Consider the following 22528-nt stretch of genomic DNA (forward strand, 5'->3'; position numbering starts at 1 on the left):
AAGAATGTTGTGATCCCCTTCACTGAGCTCGTGTTCCGCTATTGCCGATTTGTCCGTTTGTCTGCAGTTTCTCTGATGTTTCATTATCCTGGTTGCGACAGATCTTTTTGTCGTTCCAACGTACCCCTTTCCACACGTGCATGGTATGCGGCAGACTCCGGCGGTGGATCTCTCTTGTCCTTGGCTGATCTTAGCGTTTGTTGTATTTTCCTTGTTGGTTTAATTATGGTGTTAATATTATGCTTTTTCATTATTTTTCCGATCCTGCCTGTCACTCGAGGAATAAAAGGTAGATAAGCACTCGCAACTGTTAGTTGTTGACCCGGGTCTTGTCGTGAGGCAGTTCTAGGCCTCATAAGCCTTATCGATATCAGATATCCTGCACCCATTTCATTGGAAGGCTTCTTTGAGGTGATCTAGTTCTGCTTCCAGGTGTTGTGGATCACAGATCCTCCGGGCTCGTTCTGTTAAGGTTGTAATCATTCCTCTTTTTTGGCTTGGGTGATGGTTGGATAAGGCATGTAGGTACCTGTATGTGTGAGTCGGCTTGCGGTACACTGTGTGGCGTAGTTTCCCATTGCATCTTTTTATTAGAACATCCAGAAACGCTATTTGCTGATTTTGTTCTGTCTCCATGGTAAATTTAATACTTGGATGTTGAGCGTTTAGCTGGTCCAGGAAACTATCAAGTCTATCTCTTCCATGACTCCAAATTATAAAGAAACGATAAAGGAACATCAGAGAAACTGCAGACTGGGACAAACGGACAAATCGGCAATAGCGGAACACGCGCTCAGTGAAGGGGATCACAACATTCTTTTTGGGGAAGCCAGGCTTCTTGCGCCTACACATACAAATAATTTCAATAGAAAAGAAGAGACACTGCAGCCCAAACAAATTTGGAACCTCATCTTAAGGAGCACAAGGACAGCCCCGGTAGTCACAACCACTCATGCGTTAAAATGGCCTGCCCCCTCCTCTCCACGACTCCCCAGGCATAAACACAACTTATGGCCGGGAGCACGTCAGTCTGCATCCAACATCGGAGATGGAAGCACCTCAGAAGAAGCTAGCCGCTCGTGCTAGCGAAACGTCAGGAAGAAATTCCACTCAACGACGGCCATTAAACCCGAACAAAAACACTTACAGTTCAAAACTTTAAATATTAAATTTTTCTAGACAATTTATTTAGTTTTAATCACATTAACTTAGGGATATTTTCGTCATTGTTTGGTGGACACTCGGGTTTGAGAGATGGACTACTTTTGGAATTATTAAAAATAATAATGAAGATTACTTCAAACAGTTCAAGTCATAATTAATAATAATAATAGTAAAGTATAAAATACATACAATGAAATGTTCTTCTCAGCATATTAGTTATTTGATTTGAATGAATATTTAGTTCGGTGTCTTTATTGCTTGAAGGAACAGCACAAATAGCTAAATGTTAAGCCAAGTTGCTCTTACGCTTGACATCTGCATTTGTTCTTGTTGACGTTTCGTCAATCATCCAGTTGACTTACTCAGATCTTAACTGCAACTGACTCGCGTTCTACTCTGTACCTGTTTGAGGGGGCGGAGCTAAAGGTGATTTATAAACAGCCGACAAAGGAGGGTTCCAGAAGATTTGTAAATTTTGTTATTGTAGGTAACAATTTCCTATTATAACTTATCACTCGACTCACTAGACTTTTTTTTGACAGTTACAAAAAGGTAAAAACTTATAGGGTGCGAGAAATGATACTCAAGAAATCACAAAACATGATGATTGAAGGTTTAAATATGTATTTACTATAAATATCTTTATAAATAAAACCATTTAGATGCACTTCTTCAAATGGGATATTAAAATGGTAACGATTCCCATGAAGTTTTTGACTTATTCTTTAGAAAACGTCAACAATCTCATTAATCAGTCCAAAAAAAGTTTAAACGCTTTCTTAGAAAATTTAAAGACTATTATCAGCGAAGAAAGCCGCGTGATATGCACCACAATATGGGCACTTGTGGCTCGTCTTAGAGACAGGGGGTTCAGTCTTCATCGTTAGTCTAGTGATTCCCACATATGTACATATGCGACGAAACAGTCATCTCCCAAATATTGTTATCACAAAAAATGCCAATGCAACATTTGTTTAACAAAACGATAGATAATGCAATTTAAATCCTTTGTTTGAAAAGATTCCCATGTAATTCAATTTTTTCCTAAATTTACGATAATTGCACAAAATTAGTTTCAGAGAACACAAAAATTGGTATAATTAAAAAATACATAAATATCTCCATTCTCTTGTTTTTAATTTTAGGATTATGAATTTGCTTTATTCACTCTCGAGCTAATGTATGCGATGAATACATTTTTGTAAAAAGCTTATCCATTTAATTAAAACTTCCGAAGATTAAAAACTAGGTTTGTTAAATGCCAACAGTTAAAACAAATAATCATTAAAAACAAAAATCCAAGAAAATAGTGAAATCAATGTCTATCATAAAAAAACACCAGTTAAAAACAAATTTCATCTGAGAATCAAGCAAAGTACGCCGCTGTGGTCTATGATATACGAAGTAGATTATGACAAATGTTACCCATTCAACTATTTTGCTGTCGTATTTAAAAAAAAAACGTCTCCGCATCCTACTATAGATTTTATTATCGCATCCGTCCGCACCAACTTAAGCCTTTTCTTCGAATTGCGACGACCTTCGCTAGTCGTAAGCTAACGACAAGAATTAATTCCAATTTCAAGGCGGTCAAGGATCCCAATACCATATATGGCGCCGTCAGATGACGCCTTTTTAAAGGCACCTTAATAAGAGCAGCCTTCGCCTAAAAACGCGCGCATTATTCCCACTCGCGTTTGCGCGATATTGTCGAAATTGTGCGCAAAGGGGACGTTGCAGTACATCGGAATAACACTGGAAACATAGCAAGTAGCGGACCAATCTCAGTAGTGAGCATTTTTTCTAAAATCATGGAAAACCCTATGAAAAAGCACTTATTACAAATATATAAATTCCAGTACAGTTTCGTTAAAAACAGTAGCACTTTAAGTAGATCTCGTCAATTATGTTTCAGAATGGGACATTATCATGTACCAAATCAGAACACAAATTAGAAACACGCCACTGCTGCGGGATGAAGATATCTACTGGTTTCCTAGGCAACGGCACGGGCTGATATAGTTGGTTTTCATATTTTATAAAATTTTGAAATATTTTTTAAAAATTAATTTAACTTTTATTGTTTTATTGGGTCGCCGGGGGGGGGGGGGGAATAGAGGATCTGGAGTTTGAAATGAAATGAAAATAATGAAAGTAAAATCAACTATAATTGAAGAAATACAAAAACAATAACTAAAATGGTATGAACATGTTGCAAGAACGAATGATGAACGTATTCCTAAGCAAATATTGAAATGGGTCCCACCGGAAAGAAAAAGAATATATATATATATATATATATATATATATATATATATATATATATATATATATATATATATATATATATATATATATATATATATATATATATATATGTATATATATATATATATATATATATATATATATATATATATATATATATATATATATATATATATATATATATATATATATATTATTGAAGGTAGAAATGAATTTGTCAAACTAGGCTGTTCAAAGAACTAAATATCTCTAGGTTCTGCAAATTGGACAATGTAAATTAATATTGAAAATATTAAATCATGAACAAAAATCTAATGTTTCCATAATTAAAATAAATCTTTATGCAAAAAGGACTAAAGTATGTGGATATCGCTGTTGAGTAAGAAAATGTCGCAGGTTAGTGAATGAAATTTATGTGCATGCCTGAAAGAACGTTTCCAAATTCCCAAATTTTGAACGAATTAACTAATAACAATAATATCTAGTAGATTTATAGGTTACGGTTATAAGCGGGGAAACTGACTTACCGGTCTGTTTTAGCCGATGCGTTGTTGATAATGAAAAGTTTATCAATCGTGTCTAAGTACGGTATTAATGAAAAATTCGCGATATTCGGCGATAAAACTGATAGGATGCTTTTTTACAGCGTGTTTGTGGCTTTAAAAAATGATTAACCTGAGAAGGAAAACGATTGCAAAAGATAGTTGTTCCAACGCCAGTAGATTAATGGTAATACACTTTCGAAGTAAACAGCAGGTGGGAGAGAGTCGCTAATATTATTTTAGTTGTAAATATTTTGAATGAATTGAATATTTCTTATGAAATCGCTGGTGATTAATTTTTTTTCATGCAAATAAGTTTTTACTGAATCTTATTATTTAAACCAAAATATTTGTGAGTTTTGCAATTAATAAATAAGCGTTGTGAAACTCTGGAAAAGACAATAATGAAAATGTTTTTTTAGGAAAGCTTTGACACTTATGAATTCTTCTAAACTAACCAATTTTAACGTAAGAACTTGTGATACATGTAATAAATTTAAAGATACACTTCTTTACTCACGTTTTCTAATTATAATTATTTATGGATTCAGAAATAATAATAAAGGAAAAAGCGAAGAGAAGCGATTAAATTTATTTACGCTTCTGCTCCACATAAGCGTTTAATAAAATTACCACGCTGGCCCAGATATATTTTAAAACCGATTTTCGCAAAAACGAGAGAAAAAAGGTTACATGGTAAAATGGCTCCAAAGCACCTGCCAACTCAGTAAACTTAAAGCACATACTCGTTATTAAATAGGCATCAAATGTTGTAAACTGATTATAACTGATACTTTTAAAGTTCCATTCATAAATACCGTGCAACTTGGGTTATTAAAGATCAGATCAAAACCAACACCCGCAAATAGGAGTCAGAAATGCCAGATGTGTCCAATTAAAAGGGCAAATTTCAACGGTCAACCAGACAAACCGTGCTGGTATTTTTAGAACGATTCGTCGCGCGTTGATATTCGTTAAAAATCGTGTCGCCTTCGCGATTCCCGTGAGTAATCGTCGTAGCAACGGCTCTGCTGGCGCCAAATTTAAATCTGGCCTGGCGAGGAAACCTTAACAACCTGTTGTTGGGTGATTAAGCGGATTTGGCTGGTTTCCAAGACAGATATCGCCGAAAAAAAAGAAACCATTGCACTCGGAAAATTTGTTGTAAAACACAATCAAAGAGTGATAAAGTGTCATATTTGGTTTGAGACCCACAATCGAAGTGCGCGAGGCGCCATTTTCTTTCTGAACCTCGCATTTGACTTGCTTTTCCCTGCAAAATTATTAGGATTTGCCGCAAGGCCATATTTTTTAAAAAGACTGACTTCAATAGTGCCAGAATTATCAGTATAAGCGAGACCCCGATGTATCTATAGTCGGCGCATTACCTTTTTGGAATGACGTCATTTTTGGTTAAAAAAATCATTGTTTGTTCATAACATTTAATGCAGGTTTTAGTTGTGTCATTCAAAATTGACATGGATTTGTTGCGACTCTTGTGAACTTTTACAAGATGAATTTATATTGCTATTCTGAAGGTGATGTGGGAAAAAGCGATAAATAAAGTAGCTTCAGAGCACTGGAAAAATTATGTCAACCACACAGAAAGGGTAATCCACGAAGTTTGGAGGACAAAACAGATATAATACAATGGCGCCACTTGTATTTAGTAACGACGAAGACGACAACAATGACGCTGAAGACATCTTAGACTTTGGTTTTGATTCTGAAGACCGTGAAGGCGAGTAGTTTTGTATTTTTTTTTCGAAGTTAGATATAATAAAAAAATGACTAACTGGCGTCAATTATTACATTGCAAACAAGGAGTAAAGCAGGGTTTAATATTACTACAGCCTTGTGTCCCCATTTTCAAGAAAAGTTCAGTTCCAAAACTGGAGGTTCCTGGAAATTTTGAACGGAATTAGCCAGTCTACTGCTGGTCTATTGTATTAAAATTACTGTTTTATTTTCAAAGTGTAAAAATAAAAATAAAGCTATAATAATTATTATTAATTATCAATTGAGTAAGAAAAATATTGTCCATAAAAGGGGTGCCTAATAACAAACTTTTGCCAAATATTCAAGAGTGTTACAATAAGTACATAACTGAGGACATGTGTATATCTAGAGAATGATCATAGATCATGAAAATTGGACACTCCTTCATTTGAGATTCATGACCTAAACATAAAAAGCGCATTTTAGCTTAATTATGAGGTGCACAACCAATATACATTTTGTGGTCCATTAAATAAAAATTTGTCATTTTTTTAGCCTCATTTTTAGTTGTAAACTTTTTTTGAACTTTATTTTTCGTAAATTAATCTTTATAAAGTGATTGCGTAAACTACAGCCGCGTAGCAAATAGAGGGATAATAATAAGACTCAATAACAGTTTATGTGCAGGCGCGCGTGCTCGGCAATAAAGACCGCTTTTGTTTATGGATTCACGTGTCGACAACGGAAACAGTGAAATCTGTACAATACAAATATAGCTATTAGATAAAATAGGGGCCGTAAATACTGTAAAATTGATGCGCCTCAGGACTCTGTTTCAAACATACATATATACATACAAACAACATTGAACGACGCAAGGTCTTATTGGTTGAAAGTAATATTTGAAAAAACAAGTTTAGTTGGTTTTATTGGCCAAGTGCATGTGCATTTACATTACATTTTAACATTTTTTATGTTCAAATCAAAAGTGATCAGGATTTAAAAAAAAAATATTGGCAAACATTTCATTCTCCTAAACAAGGGTCTGCACCATACCAGAACAATAAATAATTCCATACAAAATTAAATTAAGGAAACAACAAAAAAAAGGAACAGTGAGTGAGCAGTCAATGCACCAAAAAAAAACAAAAGAAAAGGTTCTAATCTGAAAAATGTTTCAAACAATCATTGCTGTGTTCCTGGCTTGTTTGGACATTACGTCACGAGAAGAAGATCTGACATTGGAATACAAGCATACAGAGGACTTGAAAAGAATACATGAACAAGAGTGTATAGTTCATGTCTATTACAAAACGTCTAAATATCCAGGTATGACGAATCGAAGAGATTTTTTTCTAACTTGCCAGAACACCATGATGGTTTTATACCTTATTGAGAATAGTCTCCTGATTAACTGATTGGCTTTGATTACTGAATCTTTCGCCATCTCTCCAAAAAGAGAGAAGAAAGTGAAGACCACGTCCCAGATTATTAAGTTTGAAAGAGCAAGCTGCTTGACCACCTCTAGTAAACTTAATGCTTTTACTTTTGCTTACATTAATAGCAAAACAATTTAATTTTGTGCAGCGCTCCAAAACAGTAAGCTTTCGCTGGAAATCCACTTCCAAAGTAACTGATAAGACAAGATCATCAGCAAATAAAGTGAAATTTCAGTATACCCGCCAATGTTAAGTCTACTCTCGCCTTAAATATAAAGAATATTTCAATATCTAATATAAATAATAGAAAGAGCAACGGTGACAAGGACTCCCCTTGAAGAACATCTGACGCAAAAGGATCGGTAAGTCCGCCATCAGCTCTTACTTGTACAAATGAATGGGGGTCAATATTTTTTTCTACCTCCGTGTGTAAAATTATTAATTACGCACCAATCTGGAGTGCGGGAAGCGTCACTTTACCACTTTAGTTTCGTTTCCCACGTATCTGAGCCACTGCGGACATTTCCGGAATTTTACCGCACGGGTTTGGCAGCAATCGGATCATTCCGGAGATTTTACAGTACGGTTTTAATTTTGTGATTTGTCAATCCTAACGGTCATGGAAAAATGTACCCAAAAGCTAACGGTCGTAGAAAAAGTATAGTATGCAACACGTTTGATAAACTTTTAAAGCCACTCGTTTATTAAATACTGGCTCCGTTCGTGCCAAATAAACTTGCTAACTCGTTACTCAAATGCCATTTACCGCACTTGTTGCATAATATACCATTTTCTACTCCCGCAAAGTTGCACCGTTCTAGCATGCGGAAAGTGGCAGTTTACCACGTAAGTTTCGTTTCCCACGGATCCGAGCCATTCCGGAAATTTCCGTGATTTTACCGCAGGGGTTTGGGAGCAAAACTCCGCCTGGGGCAGTTGTGGGTGGACTGAGTAGCTCACAATTGTCACTGCCGGTCCCAAGCCCGGATAAAGGAGGAGGGTTGAGCGTGAGGCTAGCAACCTCACCTCGGAAAAAGACCTTGCTACGAAAACGGACGATAAGCCTCGGAATAGATTGGATAAAAGGAAACGACAATGGCTAAGAAAACAGGATATGAATATAGGAACATGGAATATCCTCAGCTGGTACCGCCCTGGGGCATCAACCCATGCTATCAAGACACTAGAATCACGGGGACTAGATATTACAGCGGTTCAGGAGGTTAGATGGACTGGAAACGGAAACGTTAAAATCAGCAAATCAGTGGTTTTCTACAGTGGCAATGAACAGGATAGACATGAATATGGAACGGGATTCGTTGTAAAGGAACAATTGGTGCAGTCCATTATAGATTTTTGCCCAATCAATGAGCGACTCTGTTGGATTAGGCTAAAAGGCCGCTGGTATAATTACACCTTGATATCGGTGCATGCCCCGACAGAAGAGAAGGATGAAGAGACAAAAGATACGTTTTATGAACAGCTGGCAAATATTGTGGATAAAGTACCAAGACATGACATGCTGATGATCCTAGGAGACCTTAACGCTAAAATCGGTAAGGAAAATGCATTTAAGCCGACCATTGGATGCCATAGCCTCCATGATGAAAGCAACGACAACGGACTAAGGCTAATAGACTTCGCCACAACATATAACCTCCTTATCAAGTCAACCTACTTTGAACATAAAAACATACACAAACAGACATGGATATCTAATGATGGTAGAACACGAAACCAAATAGACCATGTACTAATAGACTCCAGACACAGTAGTAATTGCTTAGATGTTAAAAGTCTTCGTGGGGCTGATGCAGATACAGACGATATACTGGTGAGTTCTAAGATTAGAGCTAGAATATCTAGTAGCAAGAGCACAAAGGGTAACCCAACAAAAACATGGAACGTAGAAATATTAAAAGAAGAAGAGACAAGAACAAGATACACAGAGACGATAACCAACCAAATTAATCAAATGGCTATTGAGGAGGACACTAACATATTTTGGAATAAACTGAAAGAAACGGTGAATAATGCAAACGAGAACGTCTTAGGCCTGCGGCCCAAACAGAAAAGGAAACAATGGTTTGACGAAGAGTGTAAGAGGGCGATCGAGAACAGGAAAATGTCCAGACAAATAATGCTGCAAAATACCACAGAAGAAACCATAAACGAATATAAGCGAACGAGATCAATAGCAAGAAGGCTTATGAAGAAGAAGAAAAAAGAACTCCAAATACAAAAGGTGAAGGAAATTGAGGAAAACAGACGCAACAACAACGCTAGGACCTACTTCAAAGGAATATTAGATTTTAAAAAAGGCTACCAACCAAGAACCACAAACTCTCTAAAGCATCAAGATGGCCAACTCATAACTAATAAAGCAGAAATCCTAAACACATGGAGAGAATATTTCCATGAACTGCTCAACACCGAAAGCATAGAAAACACAGAAACTAAAATATTCCAGACAGCCGAAGTCACAGACAATACTCCTAACTATGATGAAGTCAAACAAGCGATTTACAGACTCAAAAACAATAAGGCGCCAGGAAGCGACATGATCCCAAGCGAATGTTGGAAGCAGGGGGGAGAAACACTGCACTCGGCTATGCACAAACTCATCGAGATAATATGGCGAACAGAAGTAATACCAAACGAATGGCAAGAAGGGGTAATTGTACCGATACACAAAAAAGGGGACAAAATGATATGTGGTAACTACCGCGGAATAGCTTTACTGAACACCGCATATAAAATCTTAGCCAACATACTCCTCGACAGACTTAAGCCATACGCCAACGAAATAGTGGGCGAATATCAGTGTGGATTCAGAAAAGACCGGTCAACTATAGATCAGGTGTTCACCATTAAGCAAATAATGGAGAAGTGCTGGGAATTTAATAAAGAATTACATCAACTGTTTGTGGACTTCAAACAAGCTTACGATAACGTTTGCAGGGTAAAACTTTGGGAAGCTATGGAGGAACTCGGTTTCCCCAAAAAACTGATACGCCTAACACAAATTTGTATCAATGGAGCGAAGAACAAGGTCAGGATCGGGCAAGAACTCTCAGATATTTTTGAAGTCAACAACGGCCTCAAGCAGGGCGATGCCATTTCACCTTTGCTATTCAACATCTCCTTAGAATACGTGGTTAGAAAAGCGGAGATAAAGGCTCCAATGACAATGTTTCGCAATAATGGCCCAAAGCTACTGCTAGCATTTGCAGACGATGTAGATGTGATTGGTAGTAGTAGACTTAACGTCAAGGAGACCTTCACCAACTTCGAGAAACAGGCACTAAATATGGGATTGAAGATCAACGAAGGGAAAACTAAATATATGTACACAACTAGAAACGACCAAAGGAGAGATAGAGTAGGACAAAACATCACAATGGGTGACTATAACTTTGAGCGGGTGAAAAAGTTCAAATATCTAGGAACAACACTCTCAGAAAACGCTGATGGGTCAGAAGAGATAAATTGTAGAATACAAGCTGGTAATAGATGTTTATCAGCGCTACATGACCTTCTTAAATCAAAAAATCTCACACGCACGACTAAACTATCCATATATAAAACCATAATAAGACCCGTAATAATGTATGGATGCGAGACTTGGACACTTACAGTGGCCAACGAAGAGCGGATCAGGGTTTTTGAACGGAGAGTACTGAGAAAAATCTATGGGCCGGTCACTGATATAACAACCGGTAGATATCGTATACGCAAGAACAGGGAGCTATATGAACTATACAAAGACCCCAATATCATCAACGAAATAAAAGCGAGAAGGCTACAATGGGTCGGACATGTGAAAAGACTTCCAGACAACCGAATAGCCAAGCTAGCATGGGAAGAGGCACCCGAAGGAAAAAGACCACTAGGTCGGCCTCGCCTTCGCTGGAGGGATAACATCGAGAAGGACCTAAAAATAATGGAAGTCGATAACGCACTAGACCTAATGAACGACAGACAACAATGGAGGCGCATCGTCAAGTCGGCTAAGACCCACCCCGGGTTGTGAGCCACGGGGAGGAGGAGGAGGTTTGGGAGCAATCGGAAATATTACCGCACAGCTTGAATTTTGACGTTTCTTAATTCTGACGGTTATGTCAGTGAATGTGTTCGTGTTGTTCTGCAAAAATGTAGCCCAAAACTAATGGTCGTAGAAAAAGTATAGTATGCGACGCGTTTGGTAAACATTTTAAGTCACTCGTTTATTAATCTCGTGACGCAAATGACGTTTACCACACTTGTTGCATATTATACTATTGAAACCTAATGATGAATGATGAAATGCGGCTTCGAAATGTGAAAAATTCCCATTCATAGCATTTGAGTTACAGAAAATCTGAAAAGTTCATATTTTGTTCTGGTTTGGATGTATTGACTGATATTATATATAGACGATTCTTACGAACGCCTATCCAGAGCGGTAACTAAGCATTTTCTAGCCTAAACTTCTGACTAGAATAAAGTTAGATGTCGCCAAATTGATTGGTAAATAAGTTGGCACAAATTACGATAAAGTTCACTAGTTAGATGAAGTTAATATTTGACCAATTATATAAAACAGCATTCTGTTCTCGCGATTGGCCGGACCTGTTTTCGACAATATAAAAATCTCGTGGGTTTTCGAACCGCCCGATCGGCTTGTAAATAAATGCCGTGACGTTTTCGAATCGTATATCTCGACACCGGCCGTATTTGGTGCGGGACCGTGTAAAACGACTTCTGCGGCGTGTGGGTTTTTGACCATATGTCACGCATTCTCCGGAATTATTGGATCGGAGTTAAATATAGGTATATTCGCGATATTGTTTGCCTATACCTCACCCGTGCGCGCGCGTGATTGCTAATTATACGTCGACAACATTTAAATAACCAGTATTGAATAATTTTTACGCTACGAAGTACTTGCAGCGCTTGTAAATAAATCTAAACGGTGAGACGCAGTGTTTTTCATGGAGAAATATTTCCTATGCGTCTTCAAACCTAACTAATTTTAATTAAAAAATTGATTTTAAGTCCGAAGCTTATCAAACGAGGATTTGGACTTCCTTCGTTAATCATTAGTACTGGATTTGTTAATTACCAATTTTTTCGTGGTTATGAAAATTAACCCATTAAAACAATAACTTCAAAGAAAAAGAAAACATGACAAGGATGCGCAATCCATGCAATTCATCTGTGCGGACACTACTCTACAATTTGAGATCGAATAACTTGTAACTTATAAACTACTAGCTATCATGGATTTATAACTTTCCTTTTTCCATTGAAGGTGTAATGATTCAGTTTCAAAGTTTTCTTATGGTGTTGGTGTCCACATTTATGACTTGACTTATAAATTCACACTACCAAAGTAAGTGCTCACCTCAGCAGTGACTTTCATATCATATAGAGAGGTAACGTAGTAGGTAGACATAGCGTTTTATAATAAGACAATTAACAATATTTTATTTTAAACGCGATGTCTTTCAATTTAAAGAAAAAAAAATAGCCTATATTTTAGAGTAACTTAAATATTAGTAAATAAAGCAATTAATGGTATTACCAATTAAATGTATTTACTTGTTTTTTACTATATACAATAAAAATCTAGGTAAACATAGCGTTTTATAATAAGATATACAAACAATACAAAACAATGCAATAAAATACAATACAAACAATACAAAGTTGCTTATATTTTAGAGTAAGTTAAATAGTAGTATATAAACCAATTAATGCGATTAATAATTAAAAGTTGTTGTTTTTACTATTTACTATAAAAATCTAGGTAGACATAGCGTTTTATAATAAGACAATTAACAATACCTTATTTTAAAAGTGACCCCTTTAAGTTCAAAGAAAAAAAAAGAAGTTGCTTATATTTTAGGGCAACTTAGATATTAGTATTATAAACCAATTAATAACATAGTTTAGAAACGTACATAAGATGCCATATTTGGCATTAAGTATTGTTATTAGCATATGAAAAACTGTTGTATCAACTGTTGGGAAAGAAAATTATTCCTCATAAAATTTTATGAATGGTCATTGTGTCATTGACAATAGGACCCAGTGGATTGATATCTACTTGTATTTACATAGATACTAAAAAGAAAGAAAAATGAATGATACAAATGGTAAAGAAGTGTTAATAAGAACGGTTTTTGTTATAAATTGTGTTGAATGCTGTACCCTGGGTCAGTTTCACTCCCATTATCATCATACATCGTATGTCTGCTTTTTGACCATGGGCAACACATTTTTTCCAGTTCCTGTTCGGAAAATTACCGCAGAATGACTTATGATCGATGACAACACTGCTTCTTCTGACCGAGGACTTCAGCTATTTCTGTGTATGTGGAAGTCTTAATACGGTATGACCCAGTCTTTTCGCTTAAGTGAACTTTTAGGTATGGTTTTCCTTAAAATTCATTTTTAGTCATGTAACTCTGAATGGTACTTTAACATTAATAGGCATTGTCCGACAAACCTTTATTTGTAACATCGTGGAGGTCATACTATATCTCATAATTTCCCGCCCATCTGTGAATCCATCCTCTTCTTTTAACGGGCCGATTGCGTAATCAGCTGCCGCTTATTATTTTTTTATGAAAACAGCTTATTTCCGTATTATCATTTTTCAATTTGTGCAAGAAGGACTTTACAGTTTAGATCACACAGGTCTACAAAGTTGAACTTTTTTTTGAAAACAGATTTTATATAATTTTGGTAGGCTGATTTCCAAAAATTCTATGCGTTTATTTGTATCACCTGACGTGCAAATATCAAAGGAAAAATTAAATGATATTTCTAAACTAATTTATTTTTCGATTCAGTAAAAAAGCGGATTACTAGTGAGTCCTAGTCTCGGTAAAAGCTTGATGTGACCCCAGGTACCAGTAAATACTTGTCACGAAGTCTGGACACTAACAATTCGGATGCATCCTTTGAAAGGTGCAAATCTCTAATTAAATCATTTAATTCGCTCTGGTCAAACACTTCAGACTCTCTGAAATCTATTGTGAAATCTGACAATATGACGTTTTCGAGTTCTTTTGGGGCGGTAAGTATCGGTACATCTGGTCCATGAGGAACTAGTCAAATAGCAGAGTCAACATTGGGATACATATTTGGTTCTTATTTTTTCTGATGAATTATTGAACATTACACGAACAATCAGTGTAATTCGTAGGCTCTCGCCATATCATAGGAACACCAAAGCTTAAACATTTCCTCCTAACTTTTTGCTAGTCTCTTAATGCTTCCGCGCAAACGAAAGAAACAGTATAAGGAGCCCAGGACTTATCTTGGACTTTTACACCTAAAATAAACGTCGCATACACTTTTCACAAAAGAAGTTACACTTTGCCTTTGATTTACTACGACATAACTACAGTTATTTGGATTGTTCACACAATGTCTTCTTTTCATATTTATATGATCTAGAACACTACAAATGCGCAACAACGAAGACAACAGCTGCAAACACAACAGCACCACGACCAATACAACCAAACTAATAACAATATGTACTTAAGTCCATACCATTTTTTGCGAATGACCCTGTATGTTTGAGTACGTTCTATGATGACTAACGTTCACGTTGCCAAAAACCCTTACAAAATAAGACTTTTAATTTAGTTTTCAGGATTGCATATCCGAACGTACCTAATTTAAACTAATTAATTAATAAAAATCGTAACGCATTTAAAAATGGTAAATGGCTAAGATATAGGGATCATTTTTGATTACGTCACTGGGCGTGACGTAACTGTACTACTGCTCTGACTGGTATAGTATTTTGTCAACATATGCCCAGAGATTGCTGTTTAGTGTATAAAATTTAGGGGATGAGTGGAAGATGTCATAGCCGCCTGCGGTGCATTCATTTTACGGCATCGAAAGCCCCTGATCTAATCTATGCAGGAATGCACATTATTACTTGGATGACTGAATGTCAGCAGTTTTTATTTATAAATAACCGACACAGGAAGAATTCAGAAGATTTGTATCACATTATTACTCCCAATAATCACAATAATTATTATATTATAGATAGCTACATACTAATCATTTCGAGATTTCTAAACTAAAACTTTGCACTTCGCAATTTTTTATCCTAAACTAACAGACGTTGGAATGTCAATTCCAAGTGTCACGCATCTACAAGACACGCTGTGGCGTTTCGTCGATGACGCGGCGGCTATTTTTATATTCGTAGCAGGCCGCGGCCGGTGTGTGAATGTAACGAAGAAGAAGCGCGCGCTCTTCGCCACCGAAAAGTGGTTCAAGGCTGGCGGTTATCGCGAATTCGATTCGAAAATCTTGAGGTATGTCCGCAGAGCCCCGAACCGACTCGCTGCGGATTATTTGAGTCGCCAAAAAAGAAAAATCGACCAAGGTCGGTATCGGCAGATCGCAACGTCTATTTTTATCGAAGGCGGCGAGCGCAGTCTTTTCGAGGAGTCCGCTGCAATCCGATTATCGACATTTAATCGAATTTCGTACCACTTCGATTTATATTTCTCTCCAAACAGGAGCGAGATGATCAAATTTGCCGAGTGTCTGATTCGCGGATTTGTTTGTTTTGAACGAAAAATCAGGTTTGATTGATATGACAGCTAATTATCGGCGAAACGATAATTTTCATATTATTTGCACAATCGCATGTTATTTAAAAAAAACTCGTAAAGTGAGAGAGCGAATTTCTGGGGCACAATCAAAGTTTTATTCTGTAATCTCTGGTTAAATACATATTCCACATTATTTTTTAGTTGTTCCGTGAACTTTATAATTTTTTTATGATTTAACTTAATAATCTATCCAAGTTGGTGTACGAAGTGGTAAATACGACACATTACACGTTTGTCGTAAATTAGTTCGTTTTTTTTTATTCGTGTGTTATCCTGCGTCCTTGAAGCCGAATGTTTAAAAAAAAAGAATGCCACCTTCAGTGGCTTTAATTTTATTGCCAAATTTAGTTTTTTAAACACTGTATTGTAGTTACTTGATGAACGAAGATTGAAATTTGCATAGAGCTTCAAAGCTTGAAGAAAAAGTAATTACTTATATTAAAATTTAATTTTTTGTTCGTTGTTAATAAAAACAGCCCAAACATAGGGACTTGATCAGTCGATTTTACAGTTATAAATACTGGTTATTTATAAGAAGAAATAAGAGAATTCGGATTCGTCGCCCTTTATATGAAATTTAGTTAACCTCTATTTTGCTTCGACAATTGATTCTTGGCTTTTGAAAAATTTATATAATTTTTTTCCAACTGTCGTCGTTGAAATGAAATAAAATTTATAATAAGATTTTAAAAAAATGGTCTCTCTTCTATTTTTATTTTATTTAAAACTCGATACAGACTAATTTCAGTTGATCATATAGCTACTAGAGATATAGAGGCGCTAAACAGGAACTTTTGCGCGAGATCTAAAACCAATTTAAGCACTGGCCCTGCGGCATTCAACAACCAACATGGTTTCCATTTTCCGGGCTTTAGAATAGTGTAAATCGATTAAATTAAAAATGATGATTGTTCTGAATTATAAATGTTTTTCTGAGCATAAAAACATGAAAAATTTTCCTATGCAAATAAATAATTTTCATGTTATGAAGAAATTTTAATAACTTTAAAGTAGCCGAAATCAGTTAGATTAAAATTTCTTTTTACTTTAGATTTTAAATATTTTTTTGAAAATAAAAATTAAATAATTTTTCAGCGGAAATATAAATATGTATGTTTTTAAGAATTTTAAGTATTATGGGGACCAAATAAAAGACTTCGGTATGTTTAACCACTTCCAATTTTTCTTTTTATTAAAAAGCAATTATCTTTGTATATGCCTTTCGTGCAAAGAAAATATATTACAGATACACCTGTATTAAAGATATTATTGTATTATTTGCATTAAATTTCTTTTTGTAAAAATCTTTCTTTAATTATTTGCATTTTTTGACCTTGTGTTTTGGTTAGTTTCAGTTTTATTGTAACTGCTTTCGGTTATTCTAAAGTTTGGAATATGAAAATTATGCATTTCTGCAATATAAACCGATTTTTTTCGGAGTCAGCAAAAAGGAGAAGAAGATATGCTCTACTTTTTTTTTATCCCCAAACGTGAATCTAGTAAAAGATTTATGAAATTTTGGGAAGATATTCGGAAATATGCCGGTGCTCCCGCAGAAACTTATTGTATAGTCCTGGCTTTAGCCCGATATGGACAAATTTATCTAGTGCATCCGAGGGTGTCTAGTCATTTGCGGGAAGGGTTCGGAAGAATATAGTGATATAAATGAAAGAAAGAAGAATTGACGGAGTGTTGGTGAAACTATGTTGAATGTCCGGAAAATATTTTTCTTCATATTTCCGTATAACTTCATAAAATTTCATTAATATTTTAGTATGTTCACGTCTGGGATAAAAAGGATGTACAGAATATTTGCTTCTCCTCTTTGTTGGCGGGGGAAAAATTTCCTTTAGGCAAAATCAGTTGAAAATATATAAAAAAAATGTTGCGCCTTTGTAATGCGTTATGAATCATTTTCGTTTTCCGAACGTTGAAATAACCGAAAACAGTAACAATAAAACTGAAACCAACCAAAACATGTCCATGGTCATCTTGATTCCACTTATAGTTCAACAAATGTTGATCGGTCCTAAATGTCTATTTGATCAATGCAAGACAGCCGTCACTAACGATCACAATTATATTAATTGGGAGCAAGCGAGACAGAATAGTTATACATGACATTTATTAATTTAACTAGAACGCCAATACGCAGAGATGGATTCATGTATTTTCTATGTAATAATAGATCAGGGTGTGTTCCTTAATAATACGCGAATATTTAAGTAGGTGAATCTACTTAAAAAATATATAATTTGTTAAATAAAGTATTTTTCGAAAACTCTGTACACGCAATAAAAATTAAAACAATTAAACAATACCAAAAAAAAAAAATATATATATATATATATATATATATATATATATATATATATATATATATATATATATATATATATATATATATATATATATATATATATATCATACCGTATAAAATATAATTTACCCAGAGTAAATAGACAAGTAAACCATATTTAGTTGGTATTTACGAAGAAACATCATCGTCAGATCCAAAATCGGAACTGCTACTACCAGAAAATGATTCTTCATCTACATTATAGTACCGTTAGTGTATTCTCTTTTTCCCAGTATTCTTTTATTATATTTTCTGTATCTGTTATACAACTGAACCAATTTTCTTTGGTAACTATCTGGAGAACTGCCTTCTAAACAAATACTACTGTAGCATCATCGTGACTTGCGTCACTTACAATATTTTTATTAAAAAATATCATGCAATGAACCCACACAAATTCTATGGCATTAAATATACAAGGTCAATCTTAAAATTTGATTCAGCAATTATTTCGTCTGTAGCATACGGCAAGTTTGTTTTGGAATTTTTTGGACAATTTTTAACAACTTACATTTTAGACCATTTTCTGGGTAATTAATCCGCTTACTGCGCAGTCAGTTGATAATTTCTTTTTTTCTTTCACTCAGTCTAGAATGATATAGTGCATTATCCATAATAATTAAAGACGGCCCTTGGAGTTTCGGCAGCAGCTTTTCAAAAATGCCACCCTGTTTTGTAGTGGGAACTACTGTAATTATCAGGTAATTGGTGCTATTTCTGTCGACTGCACAGAACACCGGGGAATAATAGACAAAAGTAGAACACTGGCAGGTTACTGGAAGGGTTTTGCCATTCACCTTCTCTCTTGGTTTTATAACCGACTATGCCGTCGCAAATCGTACCGACTATACTAATAATACAATATGTTTAGTGCAGGTGTGTTTGTACTAATAATAATCAAAATTAGAAGTTGATACACATACCGAGGTGTTTTTATTTAAATTCATATATCACTATTCTCAATAATACTACGGCTAAATGAAATTTGAGCCACCAGCTGTTCAATCAAATCCTTCGTTTCACGGGTGCAAACAACTTTCATTTTTGGAAACATCGCACAACTACAACCGAGCACGCGTGACATAGTTCCCCCGCTCTATCGGAATATGTGTAGCTCCAAAACTGCCTTCCCGCAAAAAAGCATTGTATAGTCTCAGCCTAAGGGTGTTCTTTTTACGATTGCTTTCAAGTTCTTGTCTGATATTTATGGGTTCAGTGTAGGTGATATATCTTCTTTAGTATAAAGTTCTATTTTTGCTTTGTAATGATGTTGATCCCTTTTATAAATAAATAAACCAATTTGTTTTAAAATTCCGCAATGTTTCTATAAAAAACATTTCACAACAAAATAGTTGTAGCAACTTTTTAACAACAGACACCACTGCTCAGTTTTCGTTTATCTTTATTTATTTATTTATTTACTTGCTCTTTGGGGCACAAACAGGTTTTTTCTTTATTTACTGGTTTATTTGGCCCTGCAACTCAGTCGATTTGGTCAGCTAAAGGATGCCGAACCGAAAACAGATCTTAAACGTTGAAAAATTCGGACTCTGTAAGCAGCTGACAAGAGTCTACCTGCCTCGTGCAACGCTACCCATAGAATCCCACAAGAAGGTTAAACCCACAACAGTGTCCTCTTATGCAAAGCTTAGTTGATAACAATAAAAATAATACAAACGAATAAAATGAAGCAGAAAAAGAAAATAAAGAAATAAATGCGATGCAATGAGTCCGGCATAGAAAAGTAACAATGTAACTAATATTCCAGATCGAAAAGCGCATCAGATCCGCCATATCTTATCATAGAGAAGGCAAAAAAAAAACGAAAAGAAAGAGAACAGAAAAGGTTCTGACTTATTTATTTATTATGAGGTATATTTTAAATAATTAAAAGTAATAGAAGATTTCGAATCAGATAACGAACGTCGATCCAATAGTCTAACGGCCAGTGTCTTCCAGGTCTAAGCAGTGTAGGTTTGGGGCTTTCAACATACGTAGCAGGGGAGAATTTTGAGAGTTATTGGTGTTTCTAAAGGGGATAATAATTAAAGGCATGGTTCTAAATTGTCGAGGTGCTATGGACATACTAGGGTTGTTAAAAATATAGGAATCGTTTTATCAGTATCAGTTTCGGTGAAATCTTCAGGTTTTGTGCCAATCTGACCTAGTCTTTCCGCAAATGAACCATTAAAACCTCGAAATTAGATAATGTACCGAGGCGATTGTAACGTTCATAAAAAAAAATTCCGAAACGTCGACCGTTTGGCGCCCAACCCGCCTGTCGCGTACCAACGAATGACGCTGCTTATTCGGTCCCGACCTTTTCGTGAATAAACAAACCAGTCGCGACTTAAAATTCAGCCACGTTACGTAAGGATAACGCGCGGTCGACCATTTGCATTTTTTAAAGATATTTAAACAAAACGGTCGCGCCCCCGGGCCATTTTCCGTCATCGGTTGATCGAGAACACGAACAACGAACACTTCGCGGGAACCTTTAACCGTCTCCTCCACGGAAATGTCGTATTTCCGGGCAGAAAACATTTCTCCCGCGCGAAAAATAACTCGCCGAACCTGCAGGTGCGCGAAAAACGCGCACGTCAAAACACACACTCACCTCTCTCTCTCTCTCGCTCGCTGTTTATCCTGCGAAACCGACGCGCGACAATCACTGACCGCGTCGCACTGCGCTCGCGAAGATCTCGCGAGGTAATTCGTGCGTTCAACGCGGTGGGACGTCGCGAGGCGCTTGCGCAGGTCGGTCGGCGCGTGGGCGGAAGGTCGGGCGATTTTAAAAAAGGTAAACGGAGCTGCAGGTTCCGATGCGGCGGTCGACACGGCGACCGGAAAGGAATTCCAGCGATTTTTTTTGGTCGTTTGCGGCACCGCCCGCTGCGAGCGCCGAGAGTGGACATTTAGGTAACTTTTGCGGCAATGGGCCAGGTTCCTGACAAATGTATCGGATTGTCGATCGATGAAGGGAGCGAAAAGTTTGTTGCGCGTTGCGCGAAGCAGCTTTGTATTTCAAAAGGAAGGCGCATCGCGGTTTCTTGTCCTATTTTGTTTTGTTTTTCTATAGTACTGCTGCGGACCACTATGAAACTTTCGCAAAATCGATGTAATTTTGTTGTGCATACACCCTGTATAAAATAAAATGTAAAATTGTACAAGTAATAACGGTTTTCAATGATATTTTTCCAAAAATCTCGCGCACCATATATGATGGACGAAACTTGAAACTCTCTATTGACACAATTTGCGATACTTTTTAAAGCAGCTTTATAGTTTTTCATTAAGGGCTAGTGATTTACCCACGAAAACGGCAATTTTCAGGGTCTTTTTGACTTCTTACTCACAATCGACACACCCGGTACATTATTGAGAAAGTTCCGAAAATAAGGATTATAGGCCTGGATCTCCTACGTTTAACAGTGTTTAGGATTAGAAATATTTTTTACGAATTTTGATTTACGCTAATAATTTACTTCCAAAAATAACAATTTTCAGAGTCTTTTATATTTTTATCCATAATTTAAACACCTTATATATAATCGAAAAAATGCTTGAAACAAAAGTTATAGCGCCGGATCTCTAACGTATCGTAACGTTTTGAAGGAAAACATGTTTTTCCGCAAGCCGAAATAACCAAAAAAAAAAAAAATTTTCCTGACTTCTACCTCTCTACTAAATCTGAAGTCTGTAGCTGCAAATTTGGGGCACCTATACAATAGGTAAAAACCTTAAATACAAGAGTTTTATCTGTCTATACGGGCACAGTATTTCAATTATAGTCAATTTTCAATAATTGGTTGACCCATTTTTCAGCTTTTTCGAATATGCGGTGCACCCTGTATATTTTGGAAAAATTGTCCAGAATAAAATTTCGCAAGGGGACCAAATTTGAAGTCGATAACTTCAAATTTCAAACGCTTATCGTGTTTCATAGCAATCTTCAAATAACAGTCGAAAATCGTGAACTGATAAAAAGGAGAAAAATTTGAAGAGTCTAGCTCAAACTGTTCGAAAGTTATCGTAGAAATTTCAGGATCAGAGAACAGAGAACCGAGAACAGACAGACAAAAAAACGTTTTTTTTTTCGATGCTGATTCCATCTGTACCAACGGCTACGCTGTTGGACGCACCGTTATCGACATCTGGAGTTTAGTGAGGACCGTGTATACTTTCGAAAAGAATCGATTTCAGCGATTTTTCGAAAGTAACAACCTATTGTCAGCACCACTGGTTCATCTAGCTTCTATATTAAAACTTGTGGCCGGGAAAGCTGATAGTATCTTACTTAATTTCTTTCATTTCATTAAACAATTTAAATCCATTAAATTAGGTCCACAGGATATTCTGGTTAGTTTCGACTGAAAATTTCGATATTATTTTAAATACATT

The 22528-nt window shown here is 36.0% G+C and overlaps 1 protein-coding gene across 1 annotated transcript in view; it reads right to left on the reverse strand.

Annotated features, from left to right (window-relative positions):
* Positions 1-20852, reverse strand: part of LOC132698174 (uncharacterized) — a 32169-nt gene extending 11317 nt beyond the window's left edge. The window contains exon 1 of the mRNA XM_060664106.1: positions 20745-20852. The gene's annotated coding sequence lies outside the window, so the exon portion shown is untranslated. The remainder of the gene's footprint in view (positions 1-20744) is intronic.
* Positions 20853-22528: the final 1676 nt, after the last annotated feature.

Source organism: Cylas formicarius, unplaced genomic scaffold, assembly GCF_029955315.1.
Source record: "Cylas formicarius isolate icCylForm1 unplaced genomic scaffold, icCylForm1.1 PGA_scaffold_2__14_contigs__length_35257938, whole genome shotgun sequence".
Lineage (NCBI taxonomy): Eukaryota > Metazoa > Arthropoda > Insecta > Coleoptera > Brentidae > Cylas > Cylas formicarius.